Source organism: Lissotriton helveticus, chromosome 4_2 (genome assembly GCF_964261635.1).
Source record: "Lissotriton helveticus chromosome 4_2, aLisHel1.1, whole genome shotgun sequence".
NCBI classification, from domain to species: domain Eukaryota; kingdom Metazoa; phylum Chordata; class Amphibia; order Caudata; family Salamandridae; genus Lissotriton; species Lissotriton helveticus.
This window is the reverse complement of record NC_136064.1, coordinates 119,682,066-119,698,387: the sequence shown is the minus strand read 5'-3', so window position 1 is coordinate 119,698,387 and position 16,322 is coordinate 119,682,066.

Below are 16,322 nucleotides of genomic sequence, written 5' to 3'. Positions count from 1 at the left end.
TTAGGAATAGATTATTACAATTTAAGTGTAATTTTCAATTGTGAAGACAGAGACTTTGAGTTTGGTGTCCCTGTAATCACAGTTTAAAGACAAAACATATGATGAAGTTGGATTTTAAATTGCAGTCCTAAAACTGCTGTTTGCATTTTTCTGACTTAAGCCATTTGGTGCCAGCTACCTGACAAACACAATGAGAGCTTAGATGTTACTTGATGTATGACCTGGGATGATAGGAGAAAAGAGCTTGACTGAGCCTCACTTATACCTGAACACAAAGTCTGGACACAAAGGGCCACCTATCCCCCTTTAGGCAAGGAGGACATCTGTGCACTACAAACAACCATTTCCAAAGTCTCCCCCACTTTAAAGACCAACTGGGTATGAGTACTGGACCTTTGACACCAACACTTCAGTACACACCGATACCTATAATGACTCAGCCAGGTAGAAGGACTGCTGCGCTGTTAACAAACTGGCATTTTCTATATTGACCTGATACCTACTCTTCCCTTGGTTAAAAGGACTGGACCTGCATCCCTTGAACCCAGAGTGACTCCAAGGGCTTGCTCGCTGGCCTCCTGATCTGAGATTTCAGGGACATAAAAGACTTCCAACCAACAGGCTTCTACATCTGGATTCTGCCATCTGTGATGTTGCTCTGCCAAGTGGAATCACCCTAGTTCCGGATTCTTGGAAATGGGCCTTGCTACAGCCAAATGCATGCATCCTTGGTCAAACTGAAGCATCACAGCCTTTGTGTGCATCCAAACTTGTTTTATCATTTCTGTTGCGTGGATCAGAACCCATGCATTGCTCCGGTCTGAGACCAGAAGTGGCGCTTCACCTTTGCTGTATAGATCGGCCCGATGCACTGCTGTTGGATCCCCCAACGCTATAACTGGCACAGTCTTTGCATCAGTGTCAACAGCATCCTTGACAACGAATCTCTGCATTGTAGCTTTTCGCTCATTGGAGTAAATATGCAGATCAGGACCTACATATCACCACTACTGTGTGGGTCAACACCAATGCATCAATCCATCTGCACCCACATCCTCAACTCCGATAGGGTTACAGTAATTTTGTGTGGTGGCCTCACTGGTTTCCTGTATCTGGACCGCGATTCATTGTTGTTGGACTTAACTTTTGACTTTGTCATGGGCCGGCACAACCAGATGTCCTAAGTAAGGGTTTATTGTTTCTTCACACCTTTAAAAAAATCATAACTTAATTTCTACTTAATGGACTTTTGTCATTTAGCTCTTGATGGATTTATGGAGCTTTTTCCTATTTTTCTAACCTGGTGTAGAATCTTTTTGTGTGGTGCTTTCACAGTTTTACTGTTTGAAGTGTTACAACAATACTTTACTCCAATGCCTCTAAGTTCAGCATGACTTCTGTTTGCCACACTGCCAGATGGTCAGCACAGGTTAATTTAAGGTTTGCCTGCTTTGTAACCTGACTAGAATTGTGGTTGCTGCTTGACTTGGGTCCATACCCTATTCAACGTATAAACCAATTAGGAACACAGCTAAATATTTATTTAAAAAGTTTGCTTTATGTCATTTTTGTAAAACTGTTCAGCTGTTTTCTAAAAATTTCCATTTAGAGGTATTCATAAAGAGGTAAATTATGGTGATATATGAACTGTTGGTGTCAGAATCTGCTCTGTAAGGTTGTTTTTAATGTACATGTATGCAAAAAATATATTAAATGACACCAATAGTGGGGCAGGATGAATCAAAGGGACCCCTACATTGATTAGCTGCCCACAACATAAAACATAATGTGGTGGCTATTGACGGACTCTAGGAAATAGTCCCCATTGAGATGCATTGTAGTGAAACCCTGTTTTAAAGTAGTCACAAAAAAAGAGCAAATTTAAAGGATGATAACAGATTTTAGTCTCAATTTAAACCATTGTAGGAAATATGGTATGAAAAAACTATTCCTTTTGCGGTGATTAGATGAACTTTGTTTCAAAGAAATATGTTTCCTCATGATTTTCTCATAGAATTTATGAAAGGTGCTCCAGATGTTAAAATGAGGGCATATTTTCTGTAGCCCATTTGAGACAAAGGCAGCAAACTGACCATGCCCATGCTGGCTGGTGGGTCAGTGGATGCACAATCCAGCACGGAGAGCAGTGGAGATGGGGCAGGAGCATCAAGTAAACAGCTCAAGACAAGAGGAAGGGGAAGAGGCAGCACATGGGATACACAGATCTGAGTAAGCCAACATGGGCACGGATTCAAACAACAGAGGGGGGAGGTTAGAGGAAGCAAGCTAAGAATGTAAAACAAGTGGGAAGTGCAGTGGCAGCACAATGGACCAAGCAGGGCAGGAGTTTAAGGGCAAGTGCACAGGCTCGGACAAAATAGAGCAACGGGCAGGTATAGAAGCAGCAAGCTAACCCCAGAGAGAAACAAAAGTGACAGTGGCAATATAGCAAACCATTCAGGACCGGAGGCAGGGGATGGGGCTCACACGAAGACAACCAGTAACATGGGGTTAGGGGCCAGGTGCGGGGAAGCAAGCTGATCATGTAGGGTTGGCTGGCAGAGGCAGTAAGATAACCACAGATAATAAGTGGGGGCACTGGAAACACAAGGTACCACACATGGAAAGAGAGAGGGGCAGAGACATGAACTTTGAAAAAGGAGGACAGGGATGGGGCAGCAAACTAACCAAATATGACATAGAGGAAGGCTGGTGACAGCACAACAGACCTCACAGGGTAAGAGGGAGTGGTCAGGGATGCAAGTTTATACAAATGAGGGAAAAGGATTGGCCAACGGGGCTTTTTTCCATCAGCATCTTGCTTCCTCTGGAGAGAAACCATCCAGAAGGAGCTTGTGCTATCAATAGCTAGCCTTAACAGTATGTGAAAGGTTCTGGCTACTGTTGTAGGGCATGGGGATGCAGTCCTTATGTCCTAGTTTTCTAAATAAATATTATAAGAGGCGCAGAGTAGGGGTGGTGATTGTGGAGGTTACTAGAGAGATTTCCCCTGGGGCCAAAGGAGTCTTTCGAGAGCGCTCATGTCTTCCTCCAGAAAATGCTCTTTAGGATTCGGTAAATACTAAAATTCCAGTACATATTTACAGCTCATTATAGAGGTGAGTTTTTCAACACACCTATACTGAAATATGAAGCATGCTCTATTAGGCACAACCTTCACCCTGTTCAGAGGTCTTAATGGACAGACCAGTCCCTCACCAAAACCTGAAATACACAACCTAGGCATTTCACACAAGTTTCCCCTCCCTTTGGACACCCATCTCTCATTAGGTGTGGAAACTCCTATTACGAACACATCCTCCCAGTACTCACTGAGATGTGGGTGGACAAGCCTTACCAATTCACACCCTACACATTGTACAGTAGTCTTCATGGAGTGCCAAGTTCATACTATGTACACCTTTTGCCTCTGTAGACAGCTTGATCGTGAGCTCACTCCCCAGGCACTCAAGCCTTATAATGCACTTGTATAGAAGTCTTCAAAGAGAGTCCACAAACTCCAGTTATGGCCCATCAGAGGGGGAAGACCTTACTATGCAGACCCTAGACCTTCTACAGAAAACGTATGTCTAACCAACTCCTTCCAGACACTTACACTGCATTAAATGTGCTAGTACATTGTGCATTGGACAAACATTTTAATGGAGACCCCACCCCCTCCAAATACCTAAACCCCCTAAGTTGGCAAAGGCTCTACAATCCACAGATTAAGCCTTTACCAAGAGCTCACTCCCACCAGATGCTCACTACCCCTTAAGTGACCAAGGTCCTACCGTACACACCTTCACACTTTTCTCATTATACAGAAGTCTTCATTGAGAGCCTACTTCCTGCACACACCTATGCCCCATATTTGATTATTGATGATCTGTTGAGGACAGTCATTGTGTTGTGAGTAGGTAGGTCCTTACACTGCTCATTCTACAACCTGCATTGAAATGTTCACAGTGAGCCCACCACTTGTACACACCTATGCCCACTAGGGAGGAAAACCTCTGCTATGCACACATTTTACCCTGTTCAAAATATTGACAGAAAATTCCCTTTCTCCAGATATATATGTCTCATTAGGGAGGCAGAACGTTATAATGTGTAGAGAGGGACAGACAGAGTGTTCTACCCTCTCTCCATCTATTGCTCACAATGTCACTTGAGACTAGGAAGGAGGGATGGGGTTTCTAATCAGCTCCAATCCCCCTCATCTTTGCCACACAATTACAGTTTGGCGGAATCTAATGTGAAATGGCCCAACTGTTTCCCCCTTCCATAGATCTTGCTTGATGTATGCATGATAGTAACAGTCATGCACACATATCAAAGAATGTGAAATGCTCCAAAGTCCCGGAGGTATGCAGGGTTGTAAATCACCTGGATCTCCAAAGAGGCTGATATTTTTAATTTGAGCAGTCTGATCTCATGGAGTGGGACATTCAAGTAGGCTTTCTGTAGAGGCCTCAAGATCAGGCTTTTCGAGCAGTAGCAGCATTCCCCACCCCAGCGCCTTGAATCCATCACAGGTGAGTAGTGCACTTTACAAATGATATGATTGATTGATTGATTGATAGAGGCTATATTGGCTGTCATAGGTCCCCCTGCTCAAGCTGAGGACTATAACACTGGAACAAGTCTTGTGTGGCTGGTATGGCCTGCTGTCATAGGCTAAAAGGCTATTGAGTACATTTTATATTACGTGTGCATTAAACAAGTTTAGCAGAAAGCTAAAAGGGAATGTGAAGAGAAAAAGTGGAACAATCATTTTATAAGCTGTGCTGAAAAAGATATTGATACATTCTGGTCCTTGGTAAGGTGGGAGGGCAATGGAGCAGCATCACAAGCAACAAAGCACATCTCACCATTAGAATGGAGGTATACAACGTCTTTCGCCTACTTCTCCAATACTGGAAAACAGTGATTTTCAGCAAGGGACACTTAAACCTTGCTTTTGTCGATTGAAATCTGCATTTGATTTAGCTCCCCGGAAGAGATTGTGCCAAGTATTGTGGGATTTAGATATGTCCTTGCATCTTCTGTCAATCTTGAAATGCCTTTATACGGGCAAATATGCTGGAATTTGCTGAGGAGAGCAAGGCCAGTTCACAGACTCAATCCCTGTCAATAAGAGTGTCCATCAGGGGTGCATTTTTGCTCCCACTCTGTTTTCACTATACCTGAAAACATTTCTGGACTTTCTTTCTCTCCTTCCTGCCAACACTCCAACTTTGGCCAAGGCGAAAGTATATACCCTGCTTTTTGTTTATGACACTTTAATAATGTCGCAAACACCAAGTGGGCTGCAATGCCTACTCAGTTGCTTTGAGGCATTTTGCCTTAAACACGGTTTAGAGGTAAATGCAGCAAGTAAATATGCATGTCAATTAATCAGCATGAATCATACAGAGGGAGATAACTCTGGGTGAATAAAGTATTTTCCTTTGACTACCTGTCAAAAAATTCAACAACTGCAATAACATGATTTCTTTTTTAATAAAGCAACTTTGAAGCATAAACAAATTGTAGGTGTCATTTTGAAGAAGCATCACACATCTCAGAGTAAACCACTCACCCTAGCATTGAAGGTCTAGGATTCAAAATGTGAGCGTGTAGCCGTGTATTGAGTGGAACTCTGGGATTTCCATAACCAAGCAAATATTGTGAAATTTTTGAAAATGGGCTCAATAACATTAAAAATCAACTGAACTTCCTGGGATTTCAAAGGATTTTGGAAACCTACTGCTGTCCCTCTAATCTCTGGACTGGGTGTGAAAACCAGATTGTGGCTAAAAACTAAGGTTAAAGATTTGGGTGGGCTGTGCAGTGGAGGCTGAGTCCACCATACTCCTGTGGAGGTGTCTGCCCCTTTGTGAAAGGGAGCAGAACTTAGTCCCAGCTTATTGGGGAGTTGTGGTCTGGAGGTCTCTCAGCTCCAGCACAAGCTATCAAAATGTGCCATGGTCCCATAACCATGGAATGTGTACATGTTTCTGAGGCCAGGAGGCTCCAGTCCTTTGAGCTGCGTAGAGCGAGCTTGCACAGATACAGAGAGGACAGAAAAGTGGGATTCTTCATTAGGGCTCTGGGGCTGTGCACCACTGAATTTATTTAATTCATTTTCCTGGACAAACATTGAATAGATGGATCAATATAAAGATACAATCGTATTCCTAAACAAATTGTTGTATTTGAGTCTGGGCTTTCTGAAGCAGGAGCTGGAAGACAGGTAGTAATCAACTTTGTGACACCCCAGGCCCAGGCTGCACGTCACTAGCCCTGTCAGAATTGGAGGTGCTGCATTTGTTTCCCACAAAATGGATCCAAAAGACGAGCAGACCAGCGGCAGACCAGCGTTCTTGTTCCTTTGTGAAGTTGATCCAAATATCCAAGTCAAGCTCAAAGAGAGAGATACGTGCAGCAGTAGACAGTTATCTGCTCTATGACATTAACACTGTCTCTACCTTCATGCCCTAATAACATCAATGCCAAAAATGTGGATTGATTTACAAACAATGAGTGCTAAAAACTTTAGGGAAATGCATGTATGTGCTTTGTTCCTCTCTTATTTCAAGTTTTACTTAATATTGCCTTCCTCAAGAGTTATCAATTTAATCATGTTGTGTTTCTTTATATTTATTTTCAATGAATACTTTGAGTTGTGCAGGCGTTTATGAGGGGCTTTTATTGAGAGCTCTGATGCTGATGCTGAAGCCAAAATTAGTGAGTTTAAACTTTTTGAATCCAAGTTAAACACTATTGTGTGATCAGTGTGCTGTGTCTGACTGAGTGTACCTGAAACTTTAAGTGGTGGCTAGCCTGCTAAACTGACTGCTAGACTCAGGCATTCACTACTATAAAAGATTTATAAACTGTTAATGCAATTTAGACATTCAACTTAAAGAACATTTATCATTCAGTTCTCTTTATTCTTGAAGAGTAGATTAACTTATTTCATACTCAATTCAAACTCAATACAAAAACATCTTCACCTTGATGTTTACAGAAAAACATCGGTATACATAATTTTCAGGTAAACAAAATAAGATAGTATAATTTTGTTCTTTACACAACGCAGATGTAGATAGCCCAATACATTTCGGGACTTTTCAATGTCCCTTCGTCAGGGGTAACACTATAAATCAAAACATGATAAAAAAATAATCAATTGTTTCAGCACTTCGGAGGATCAATAAGTCCAACTGTATATTTACAAGACTAGATGTAGCTCAGTTAAAGATCAGCACATCAATAAAATGCATGCTTGTTTATAAAAATCCAGGTGTGTTGTGTATCCATGAATGTGAGAAAACAGTGTAAGATAAAACAATTCACCTGTGCGTGAGAACGTGTGCAAAAATCTTCAGCAGAACAACTTACTCTGAACTGTCGGTTAAAAGCACCCCCCGGGTGTAAAACCAATGGTTCATTCCACCAATGTTCTATTCAAAAGGAAAAACAGTCGTATCAACCAACCATCATCAGTATATGTGGTGCTGCGTGAGTTAAAACGTGCTATAATTCACTGTTACTGTCCAAAAAGAATTCCAATATCGTACCACCTGAATATGTAAACGGAAGCACAAACTATAAAGTTCTCATAGTTATATCCTGTGTTCTGTACAATGTAAAAAACAAATCTGTAACAAAAAACCATTCTAACAAACGAGGATGCCTCTAATAACCAACCTATCCCCAACGCACATACCATAAATCTCAACGTGTAGAAACTTCTCCAATAACCACCAGCACCTCCTCGATCGTCCAAATGTTCCCGGTCATGTGACAACGCAGCGTGCGTTTCAGCGTGACGGGACGCCGTTTTTAAAATACTCAGCCTAGGATTCGAACCCAACCAACTGATCAACCCACGTCACGATTTCGTAGTCAAGGAAACTACTCGATGACTCGACATCCACTAATGTCAACACAACTTTATTGCTAAACTTCATAAAGCCACACAACAGGAAATGCGAAAAACCACATCAATGCACTCAGGATTATCACAATTCAACGCTTAATTGTTACCAACCGCGAACACCCGAAAGCACAAAAGGCAAATAAAAAGAAAGCTTGTTCTAGCAGAACCAGCGCAAATAGGTAATGAATTATGCTCACCCAGGGATGCCATCACTAGGTCACTGGGTGACTAGACATATGTTGCTACAAAACTCAAATATGATTAGCAATTTAACCACATTACAAATTGTGCCAAAGTGAAACCCATATGTGTCCGAATTACTTGACAATTCCAAACAAAGATTTAAGAGAAAGAAAGTGTGGAATAAAACTCAATGTGTGTATATGTACCCTACCAACACAGTTCTTATATATACTGGTTATCAAAATACAAATATAAATACATCTTATGTGACTTCAAAAAAAGCAGCTCATTTCCATACGGTCATTAAGACCCCCGGTGTCATTGTACCCAAAAGCTTAATCCAGAATGTCTCCCTTTGGAGCAATCTTCTATTCATATCAATACCCACTTTGTCAATAACTGTCTCAATTATTTGGAATCTCAGCTGTGCTATAGTGTAATGTTTGTCTAGCCAGTGTGAAGCTCATGCGGAAGTCATCACCTTGTTGCGGATTCAAATTATGTTCTGAAATACGCTTTTTAATTTTCCTTTCCGTGTTTTTCCACGTAGAGTAATCCGCAGGGGCACTTTATAGCATAAACAACATTGTCTGAGTTACAGTCTCCTTTGTAGCATAATCAAATTTGTTCACCAAAATGTGGATGAGAAATAATATTTTCTAAGGTGACATTGTTGCAATGTACACAATTTGTACAACGTCGCATACCCTCTGTTGCACATTTTTTCATTGTTCTTCTGGTGCTTAGCAGCTCTTTTAGGTTCTTGGTTCTTGTATAAGTGAACAGTGGTCGCTCCGCAGAAATGTGATGAAAATCATGCCACATTGCTGCCGACCACTGCCTGAAGAGTCAGCTGGGCAGTCCTGCAGTCCCGGTTCCGGCTGTGAGTGGAGGTTGCCGGCCGGACCACAAGCCCCAACATCCTTAGCGGCATCAAACACTGCACGCGGCTGCAAAGCGGCAGGAGGGGCTTAAAATCAGTGCAGGGCACCCTCACCGAGGGATGCGTGTGGGCCAAGGGCGGGAGCGTCTTTGCCCATCAGGGGCCGGAAGAGGCTGGGCTGGGCCACTCCTCTGACACTTAACATTGAGGAAAGCATCCCTGCAGTAAGTCCTAAGCACAGCTATATAATTATCCCTCCTATCTGAGAGCATGGTATTTTGTGGCCCTAAATTGGATTGTTTGTGTCTGTGAGGAAATGAGTAAGCGCCGGGGAGCAGGTCTGACATTGGACACATTCTTTGTGAGTGCTGAGTCACTGTTAAACCAAAAAACTGAACTTACAGAGCACCACCTGTCACTCGACCCTGTGTCCCTACAATCACGCCTATCACTAGGTGGTCTGGTCACATACAGAGCAACTTGCACAACTCCAAAAAATGTACCACCAATGGAAGTATGCTCTGACCCCATAACTTTATCCCCACCAAACTTGGGAGCCCCTAGTAAAGTTTTCCTGGACGTGCCTAGTCTTAACACTAAAGCTCAGGTGGAATGTCCACAAAGGAATCCTAGAGCGAAATCACAAACTGCCTAATCCGTCACAAGAAAAAGGAATATTGGGGCGGCGCAGACTAAGAAAAAACATACTAAAAGTTGTCAATCTGCTAACAATGTATTAGACCAGGTGGCCATTTCTATTCACTCTGTGGGCACACAGACCGATGCTTTTCCAAATACTGCGTGCAACGGTCCTAACATACACACCATGGGAGTCGCCGCCGATATTAATTCTGCAGTGAAATCCATTGAAAATGCTTTTGCAAACCTTAAGGACCTAATTCAATCGCACTTTGCCGCTCTTTGGGGGCAACTGGAGCATTTGAACTTTGAATTAGTCAACTTGAGGGGGGGAGGTGGACTTGGTTTCTTCAATCATTCCGGGCAGCACACATGGGCACAAGCTCCAATCAGGCTCTGCTCGGAACAAAGACGTTACAAATTGTAGTAACTTAAATGTACTCCCAGCACCACAATTTATTAGCAAGCAGGGGGGAAGTCAGGTTACTCCCCAACCCAGTGTAGTTAATCTAAATTTGGCCCCAGGTATACGCAGCTGCATCCAGCTAGGGACCATCGATCAAAGAGCTAGGAAGGATACTGCTAGTAACCTTATGGAAGTTTATGTGAGGCCAAACACAGATGTATTTAATTTACCACCTGCCTCCTGTCCCTATGTGCTGGTGTTGGCCGGGGTCCCTAACTTAGTGGAGGGTCAAAGGGAGTCTTGGGTAGACCTGCGCAATAAATCTGTAGACTGACTTTGCAAATATAAGGGTTTTGACCCTTCTAACATGAATGATATTTTTATGGTCAGAAGAGTAGCGTGGGTTGGCCAATCTGCAAAGCATATAAATGGTGACTGCATTGTATAGAATTTTCGTAGACCCCACATGGTCCACCGCTTACTGAACATCTTTGAGCATCACTCCACACAAAACACTTGCATTACTACGCTCCCCTTAGGCTATTTTTACAAGCCACCTGTTAAACCAGTTATGGACATTCATGTTCCCCCTCTGTTAACCAATAGGTTTAACGCACTCTCCAGACTAGATGCACAGGATTGACAATCCCTTCCAATGACAGACCAATTGTATTATCGGCCCTACCTGGCGGTCCCTCCTGTATTATCTCACAATGCGAATGGTATGCCACCCCGAACCAACTGCGGCACCTGAGCAGATTTGAACATCCTAAGTTGGAATGTAGCATGGCTGCAGTCTGAGCTTGGGGATCTGGATTGGCAGTGCTCAGTTAAGGACCAGGATGTACTCATGTTCCAGGAGACTTGGGCCATTAATGATTAGCACATTGAGTGGTTTCATTGCATTAGCGTTGCAGCATCCCATCACAAACCGGGATGACCATCAGGGGGAGTTTTTATTGGACTTAACGTAGCGGCTGGAGGAAGCTTTAACGTTCTCCCAACTAATAGCTCCAATTACCAAGTTGTTCTAAACAAGAGAAGAGTTTCTTTTTATTTAGTAAACTTTTATAATAATGATTTCCAATCGATTCCTAACAGGAATTTTATTGCACTTTTTGATTTTATCGCTAATTTAGATTGTCACCAACACTTGGGCGACACTACCGGGATTATTTTAGTGGGAGATTTTAACGCAAAGCTTAATAATACATGTCATGGAGTAGAGATATTTAACCCAGGTCCCTCCTTTCGTAGGGGCGCTGAGATGGCCGTGTTCCTAAGTACACATGATTTGGTCAATGTGATGGACTAGTTGAGTCCAGCACACGCCACCAACTATCAACTTCTGACATTTAGAGGTAGGGGTTATTCCTCTATAATAGATTATGTTTTTATCTCTTCTGCACTATGGATCACTTTATGGCTGCAGAGGTTATCGCCCCCATCCATGGGGATCATAACCCCATCAAATTAGCACTTAAATTGGCACCTCGATCTGTGTTTTCAGTTGAATGTGGGGCTAAAGATCTAACGCCATCCACTAACAACTTAAGACTAATATGGAGGGGCGTAGGTAGCGATGACTTGTTCAAGTTACTAGTGAAGGATAACCTACCCCTCATTAACTCATGTCTGTCATTTAAAACTCTGCACTTTGTATGGTCATCAAAATACTACTGTCGGAGCCTGCTTCTCTAAGGAAGCAGGGCACTAGATGGTTTGATGATAAATGTTTACTGGCGAATAGGAAGCTATGTAGGGCTCTATCTGCCACACCTAGATGTGTTCCAGATGTGAAATTGGTGAGGCAGGAATATAATGCAGCGGTTAACAACAGGAAGGGAGCTCTTCTTAATGATCGCTGGGAAACATTGTCCCTGGCAGCTACCAATAAAAAGGATAAAATGTTTGGTCTGCTGTAAGGGACCTCTGATCCACTGAACAACTACTAACCCCCATTAGCTGTACTATAACAAGCGAATCTTGGGAAAATCATTTTCCAATATTTACGCCACCCCTCCAACGGTGACAGACCAGCACGAATTTGGCCCATTTACTGGTATCCAGATAACTCTCCTTGAAGTTGAAGAAGCCATCCATCAAAGTATCGGGAACAAGGCCCCGTGCCCAGATGGGCTACCAATAGATTTGTTTCAATGGAAACCCGGATTTCTGGGCCCCGCTCCTTTTGAATGTTTTCCTTAACTTAAAGCTCGCCCCAATACATAGCACTTGGGCTAAGAGCATTATTGTCCCAATATTTAAAAAGGGGGATCGGTGTGGTAAATAAAATATTACCCTGGCATAATTTCTAGGCATTAACAATTAGCATGTATCAAATGAGAGGTAGAGAGTCCGTGGTATCTGAGTTAAAAAGGGCTTTATTCCATTAACTCGAGTTAAGGGGAGAATCTGTTCCATCACCACTGAGGCTCAGGAAGGGTCTTCTAACATTTAATAACAATGAACAACATATATACATTTTACTCCTTGTACATAGGGAGGAGGAGCGCTCGAGGCAGAACAAGACAGAAAATGAGATAAGAGCATGTAGGCGTGCATGAGGGTGTATACTTGATGAGTCATAGGAAGGTGATAGGTAGGTGTCATAGGTGGGTGGTACACAGAGGAGGAGTTACATGGCAGGTTGGAACTGTGCCCTACTTGTGCACGCAATTTGATCATGACGTGCAATTGACGTGTAACTGGGGGGAGAGCTGACTTTCAGTCTAGTAGAGAGATCTTTAGTGTCAAGGCGACCAGCACATCTGGTACTATCTGATATCTTGAGTCGGGGATGTATTATCTGAAGCAAAGGTTGCTCATCACTAAAAGACAGAAAGGGCATATATTTCTTCGTTCATTACATGGGGGCTGTGAGCTTTTTACAAATGCAAGCACTGTGATTTACATTTAAACGGAGACAGGAAGGCTAGGTCTCTATCTCTACGGACGGGTTCTGTTTATTCTTGTTAACCGAGCAGGAATGTGATTCTGTACAACAAGCAGATAACTATTTTGCAAAACACTGTCTTGGCAACCCTTGCTGGGCTTCTTTCGGCTGAGCTAGAAGTATGCGAGGTCAGGGATACGTAACTGTAGCTTTCAGAGTGTCTGAGCCATGAAAAACCCTTAATTGAGAAAGTGGTTCATTACGATATTTATTTAAAAGTGCATAATGCAAATACATGGGCCTTCATGTTAGCTTAACGTTTGGGAAACTTGATGACAGGCACCTTAATGCAGGACGTGATTGCAGAGGCCTTGTGATTCAGGCCACTAAGAGAAATATGCATGGGTGACATGCACATGCATGTAACATAGGGTATACGTAGGGGGCATCCTGGTCAGGCAAAATTTCATTTTCCTCATTCCCTCCTTGTCCCCTACTTAACCCTTCAGGATACATCTATATTCATGAGACCGTATAGTTGATCATACAGCATCATTTGTTCGTCCTTAACCCTTTGTATACTTGGATGTGGAACACATGCAGTTGCACACAGGCCGCAAATGGCCGGGCCACACTGCAGACAGAGACAGCAACCAAATATCATAAGTAGGATCATTCCTAGGAAGGACAACACTTTCCATCCCCAAGTCGATATTACACCCCAGAGCCAACTGGACAAAGTCCATGTGCCTGGGTCTTGATGTATATCATGAGCAATCTTGTGGAGTCTTGTTATCGCTGCATACACAGATGGCACGTTATTTGGGATGAAAATGCAACAACTAGATCGGATGACTCTACAAGCTCCGCCCCTATCCGCCAAGATGACGTCTAGAACGAGGCGATTTTGAAGAACGACAAGTCTAATAGCAGACTGCTCCTGGGTCAAGTTCGCCAGGGCAGATGCAGTCACATTCACTACTGCTTCAAGAGTCCTTGTTAACTTGCGTATCAGTTTACTGTTTTGGACGGGACCTATGAAGAAAAAGAATCCTTTGTTGAAATCTGTATATTGCTCCCAAGCTGTTTCAGTCTGATCAATCCCTGAGGTATCTGTCTCCCTCTTTTGTCTAACATGTTCTAGTCGTGAATCTCTATGATAATTGGATGGGGCTAGAAAAACGGGTGGAAGCAGGAACGCTATATAACATGTCCCACCCCAGTCTAAGGGCAGATGTACATAGGCTGTCTGACCACAAATGAAATAGGTATGGTGTGATGTTTTGAAAGAAGAAAGTCCTTTATCGTTAAACTCTACTACAGTGTTACACTCGCTGTGTCCCATGAGTACTGAGCCTTTCTTACTAACACATAAATCACCTTTTGCTGGTAGGACTGAAATAAACGGTGGACCTGTATTTTGCTTGGGCTGAACATTTAACATTATAAAGTTAACGGATGCATTTCCTTGCTCATACTCTTCATTTTCTAGATCAGTTCCTTTCCTTTGGGGAAACCCTTTTTCGTCTGGGAAACATGCCTTATTCATTAATTTATTCAAGTTTCCATATATCCAGCCACCTGGATAAGCTATGTATTTTCTATCTATTGAGGTCATTAAAGCAAACCATGCTCCACATGAACCGTTGTGTGAGAACGGTAAAGGATAGAATGGCAGAACTCCCTTCGTTTTCTGATAAGGGGGCAGTTGGCCACATACCCAGCAGTCAGTTGCATTGCTGGTCTGGTGAGAATGGTGTAACATACGAATGAATGTATTGTTACGTAGTGCAAGTCGATATGACAGTTCATGAGGTGGCAGTTCACTAAATGTATGCTCTATGGTGCTGTTACTGGAAGAGTGTATATGTGAGGAAATAGGAAAGAAATCATGTAGTAATAAACTGACACAGATTATAACAATGCACAGAATAAAAAGAATGATCAAAGTAACTATACATCTACTGCGTAATAGCTTGCAGTATTTTGCTTTCATTTGGGTTTTCTCACTATTCTCGTCTGTGATCTTATACATGTCAGAAATCTAGTCTAACCGATTCACCACCGAGTGGACTTAGACAATTAAACTACGTCTGACTTACTAGATCTTAACTTAGATTTATACTCCTGCTGTGGAGTCTTTTCTAGCAAAGGCGGCGCAAACGGCGCAATGTCTGTATTGTTTATAGTCTTTCAAAAGTTCCAGATTGTCCAAGATATTTTTTTCAATGCTGAAGATGAATCCACCCCTTGCGTCCCTCGACCTTCACTGCGGTCCTCGTGGTCAGTAGCACTAGCTTCGGTGTCTTCCAGCGCGGCTCAAGGGGGCTTGAACGATCAAAGTTCCGGATGGGGTTAAAATCGCCTGGTGATATGGCGTGCTCCTTGACCTGGGTGTTGTCAGGGAAGGCGGCAGCAACCTGTGAAAAACAAGAGAGTAGTGCAGACATCAAGGAAGCCAGGTAATCTGTCATCATGTTACTGTCAACATCAGTAATTTTCTTTGGCATAGGCGTACCCCACATATTTGGTGGTCTACCGAAAACTACTTCATACGGAGATAGGCCTGTTCTGGAATGGGCTACCATACGCATATAAAAGAGGGCAACCGGCAAGGCTACCATCCAATCCACGCCTTTTTCTGCACAGACCTTTCCGAGTTTTGTCTTAATTGTCTGATTATGTCTTTCTACAAGGCCTGCTGCTTCGGGGTGTCTTACACAATGAAACTTCCATGTATATCCTAACAGAAGAGACACTTGTTTCATTAATTCAGAGGAAAATGGCTGACCGTTATTTGAATAGATGACACGGGGCAATATCTGGGGAAGAACTCGCGCACCAATTGCCTGGCTGTTGTCACAGCAGTATAATCTGGAACTGGATATGCTTCTGTCCATCTAGATAGTGCACACACTACTACTAAGACATACTTGTAACCTTTACATCTGTCCATTTGGATATAATCCATCTGGAGAACCTCAAATGGGTGGTCAGGAGGATGAAATCCGCCTTGTTCCACCGGAATGCCTTTACCTGGATTGAACTGGCAACAGATCATACATGTTCATACTTTCTGTTTTGCTGCTGCACGCATGTGCTTGTTACACCAAATATTCTGTAAGCTGTCTAACATTGCCTTCTCTCCCAAGTGTGCTGTACTATGTGCTGTGTTTATGATTACTTGTACCATGGAATCTGGGAGAAACCATGTACCTTTTCCCTTAGTCATCCAACCTTGGTCAGTCTGGACCCCTCCTTGTTCAGTCCATTTCTTTATCTCATCTGTAGTGGCATGTGTCTGTATGTCTAGTACATCTTGAGAAGGATCCCTGACTCTCATGCATTTTGTCAGTAATGGTACCTCTGTCCTTGTCGTGTCTGT